This window comes from Magnolia sinica, chromosome 3 (assembly GCF_029962835.1).
Source record: "Magnolia sinica isolate HGM2019 chromosome 3, MsV1, whole genome shotgun sequence".
NCBI classification, from domain to species: domain Eukaryota; kingdom Viridiplantae; phylum Streptophyta; class Magnoliopsida; order Magnoliales; family Magnoliaceae; genus Magnolia; species Magnolia sinica.
The window spans coordinates 35,448,709-35,453,471 of record NC_080575.1 but is presented as its reverse complement, the minus strand read 5'-3'; the positions used below and the strand labels follow the sequence as shown (position 1 = coordinate 35,453,471).

General features: G+C 38.6%; 1 non-coding gene across 1 annotated transcript; it reads left to right on the top strand.

The window, feature by feature from the left end:
- The first annotated feature begins 3,288 nt into the window (after nt 1-3,288).
- LOC131241753 (small nucleolar RNA R71) lies at nt 3,289-3,395 on the top strand. Its single transcript, XR_009169315.1, has one exon. It is a non-coding gene; the product is annotated as a small nucleolar RNA R71 (small nucleolar RNA).
- Nucleotides 3,396-4,763: the final 1,368 nt, after the last annotated feature.

The following is a 4,763-nucleotide window of genomic DNA, read 5'->3' as shown; positions in this document are numbered from 1 at the left end:
GTAGGAGGATCCATGTAATCAGGCAGGGCTTAATATCATTCTTAGAAAGAAGATACTTGAGCGCTGCATGATCTGTGTAAATGACGATCTTGGATCTGATCAAGTAAGACCTAAATTTGTCCAAAGAAAACACTATGGTTAAGAGTTCTTTTTCCGTAGTCGAGTAGTTCACTTGGGCAGGATTTAGAGTTTTACTTGCGTAATGAATAATATAAGGCTTCTTTTCTTTTCTCTGGCCTAAAATAGCCCCAAGAGCATAGTCAGACGCATCGCACATAAGTTCAAAAGGAAGGCTCCAGTCGGGTGGCTGTATGATAGGTGTAGTGGTTAACATGCCCTTAAGCTTAGTAAAAGTTTTCTGGCATTGCTCAGTCCACTCGTATGGTGTATCCTTTCGAAGTAGATTACATAAAGGACGAGAGAGGTGACTAAAGTCCTTTATGAATCTTCTGTAAAACCCGGCATGTCTTAGGAAAGATCGTACGTCTCGTATGTTCTTGGGTGGAGGTAGGTTAGAGATAAGATCAATTTTAGCCTTATCTACCTCAATTCTCTTGGACGAGATAATGTGTCCGAAGAGAATTCCTTTACGAACCATGAAGTGGCACTTTTTCCAATTCAGTACTAAGTTATTTTCTTCGCATCGCTTCAGCACATTTTTCAAATTTTCCAAACATTCGCTGAAGGATGGACTAAAGACCGAGTTGTCGTCCATGAAGACCTCTAAATATTGCCCCACCATGTCAGAAAAAATACTCAACATGCATCGCTGAAAAGTGGCGGGGGCATTATATAGCCCGAATGGCATCCTTTGGTAAGCAAAGGTGTCGTAAGGACATGTAAATGTGGTCTTTTCCTAATCTTCGAGGGCTATCTCGATCTGATTGTAGCCCGAATAACCGTCGAGGAAGCAATAGTAAGAGTGACTAGCTAACCTTTCCAAAATTTGATTAATAAAGGACAAAGGAAAGTGGTCCTTCCTCATGACGATATTCAACTTCTTATAGTCGATGCACATTCTCCAACCAGTAGTGATCCTAGTTGGCACGAGTTAATTATTGGCATTGGATATGATGGTGATTCCAGACTTCTTGGGAACTGCCTGAGTTAGACTCACTCATTTTCTATCGGATATTGGGTATATGATACCTATATCTAAAAGCTTAAGAACCTCAGTCTTAACCACTTCCTTCATGTTTGGATTTAGTCTACGTTGTGGTTGTCGTGAGATCTTTACATTATCCTCAAGATGAATGCGGTGAGTACAAATTAAAGGGTCAATTCCCTTGAGGTCCGCAATCGACCATCTAAGGGATCCTTTGTGCTCAATGAGAGTAGAGATGAGTATACTCTCCTGTTCTTGCTCAAGGTGGAAAGAAATCACCATTGAGTATGTCTCATCTTGACCTAGATAGACATATTTTCAAATCAAATGGGCAAAAGTTTTAGGTCAAGCTTCGGTGCCTTGAGGTTAGACGTTAGAGGAACTACATCAGTTTGGGGCAATTCTTAGAATTGTGGCCTCCACCGGTTAACTTCAAATACCGGTATAGTATCCAGCATGGTCCCCATCTCCCTAATCATTTCATCATCAAAATCATGGGAGTGGGTCAGGCACATCTCTAGAGGGTCAAAAGATAAGGTCAAAAGTGTTCTATCTTACACGAAAAAGTCAATCATGTTAATGTCATGGAAATCTCATCTTCCTCTAACCGTTTGCCTCTATTGAAAAAGATATTCAACTCTAATGTCATATTTCCAAAGGACAAACTCATGACTCCATTCCTACAATTAATGATTTCGTTTGATGTAGTTAGGAATGGTCGACCAAGAATGGCTGGAATTTGAGTGCTTATGTCTACGATGGGTTGAGTATCTATGATGATAAAATCTACCAAGTAGTAGAATTTGTTAACTTAGACCAACACATCCTCAATTATCCCTCTCAGTACTCGAACTGAGCGATCGGCAAGTCGTAATGTGGTCCGGGTGAGTTTTAATTCACCTAGACCCAGTTCTTCGTAAGCCGAGTATGGGATCAAATTTACACTCGCTCCTAAATCAAGAAGTGTGTGCTTAATGTGGTAATTCCCAATTATACAAATGACGGTTGGGCTACCGGGATCTTTATATTTCTGTGGCACATCTTTCTTTAGGATGGCACTCACTTTTTCAGTTAAAAAGATTTTCTTTTGAATATTTTACCGTCTTTTGGTCGTACACAAGTCTTTCAAAAATTTAGCATATGAAGGTATCTGTTTAACCACATCCAGTAAAGGAATATTGACCTTCACTTGTTTCAACACCTCTAGAATGTCCTGAGAGTTAAAGAGAGGTTTTGGTGTAACTAACTGTTAGGGAAATAGGGTAATCAGCTTCCCTTGAGGTTCCAGTTCTAACTCTTATGGGGCATGACTAGATCTATCATTATTATCTTCTTCTGGGTTCTTAGGCTTTTCAGCCCTAACCAGAATAGTTTTGTCAATAGTCTTCCCACTCCTAAGAGTGGTGATAGATTTAGCTTACTCCATCTAATTTGAAGAGCTCGGCTTGCTAACTTTATATTGCGGTTTTGGATTGGGAAGAGGTTGAGTTGGAAGGCTCCCTTTATTCCCAATCACACTTTTAGTTTGAAGCCCTTGTATGGACTTTGAGAGGTCTTGAGAGACTTGTAGCATACCCTAATTGAAAAGCTCTTGATTTTGAAGATGCTTTAAAACCGAATCCTCCTGAGGTTTCCCTTGATGTGGAATTTGGTTAGGGAATACTTGAGGTGTAGCAATTTGTCCATTTCTCTAACGGAAGTTTGGATGATTTCTCCAGCTGAGATTATACGTATTAGAGGTGGGCCCACTGAAAGGTCTTTGGTAATTATTCATGGCATTGGATTACTCATTCAATACCTCTTGAAAGGTAGGTATTGTTGGACAATTTTCAGTTGTGTGAATGTTGTAAGCACAAATACCACAAACAGTTTCCTTAGCCTTATTCTTCTTTAATTCCATGGCATCAAGTTTTCTAGTGAGATTAGCTACTTTAGCATTGATATTATCATGCTCTCTCAGGAGATACATTCTACCCCTCTCCTTGGATTGAGTCGGCCTAGACATGGTGCTTGATTTTGGAGAGGTGTCCCATGATTGTGTGTTTTCAACAAGCTTATCAAAGTAGTCCCACACATCATCAACATTTTTATTCATGAATTCCCCATTACACATTGTCTGGACCAATTGGCGCATAGGAGATGTCAGCCCATCATAGAAAAAAATCATGATGCATCACATTTCAAAACCGTGTTGTGGGCATGAACTGACAAGATCATTGAACCGCTCCCAACATTGGAAGAATGTTTCATCTTCCTTTTATGTGAAGTTCATGATTGACTTTCTAAGAGTGTTCGTCTTGTGGTATGGGAAAATGTTCTTTATGAACTCCCACGTCATGTCATTCCATTTACCAATAGATCGAGGACGTAGTGAATGCAACCACGTCTTAACTTTCTCCTTCAAAGAAAAAGGAAAGAGTTTCAGCCTGACCGTGTCATCAGACACGTTTGGAAAGTATAGAGTGGCTATAATCTCATCAGACTCTTTTAAGTGTAAGTACGGATTTTCATATTCAAGCCCATGAAATTTTGGAAGGAGTTGGATCACCCCTGATTTGATATCCATGTGTCCCGTATTGTCTGAAAAAACCATGCATGAGGGTGTACTCACCCTGGCCGGTTGTAAATAATCTCGTAAAGTATGAGGTGGGGGCGCTTAATGCACCTCATTCTCATCCTGAACTTCCTCAACACTAGGTTGAGGTTATCTTCTCGGTTGATTGACCGGTTGATTGGCAACCATAACCTTAATTAACTCTAAAGATCTCGAGTGGTGTATAATCATTTGATGGATAGATAACCCCTCAACCAATCCTCATTCACTCAAAAGACGTTAAGTGTTGTCACGGACCCACTTAGGAATGAAACACTCTCAGCCCTCAATTTCAGATGCCAACCTAAACCTAAAGGAAAGAAGGGAAATAGAAATCTAAAAATAGAAAGAGGGAATTAGAAAGAAGTTACCAAATTAGAAGTTCCTAAATTAAGATTCTGTAAAACAAAGACAAAACAATTCAGTTTCTAAAACATAAATTTTAAAATTAGAAAGTTTCTAAAAACAAAAATAGAAAGATGAGTTAATTTCTAAAAATAATAATAAGAAAGCAACCTAGTTTCTAAAAATGAAAAAGGAAAGTTTCTAAAAACAAAAAATAGAAAGTTTCTAGAAAGAGAAAAAGTTAGTTTCTAAAATCAAATTAGGAAAGTTTCTAAACATAAAATTAGAAAGCAAAGTTAGTTTCTAAAATAATTCAGAAAAACCCTAACCGAAAAATAGAAAGTGGAAAAACCCTAATCTTAACCTAATTTTAAAACTAGCTAATCTCAAAAAAATGCAACCGTTAGTCCCCGGCAACGGCGCCAAAAACTTGTTCACAACCCCAAGTGTAGGGTCGCGATGCAGTAATAGTCTCGGTGAGACCGAGGTCAAATCCTCAAGGACTAATCTTGTATGCATTCTAAAAGCAAAAAATAAGGGTTCAACCGTCCTAAATAAGAAAAAATATTGTTCTTAAAAATAAAGTGGATTGAAACTTTGTGACAGTTTTCAACCGTCCTTAATATTTTGCGACACCCTATTTTAGGAATGGTTGGAAACCGTCCCTAATTTGTTGCAACGCCCTATTTAAAAATAGTTGAAAAGTATTCCTAAATGGTT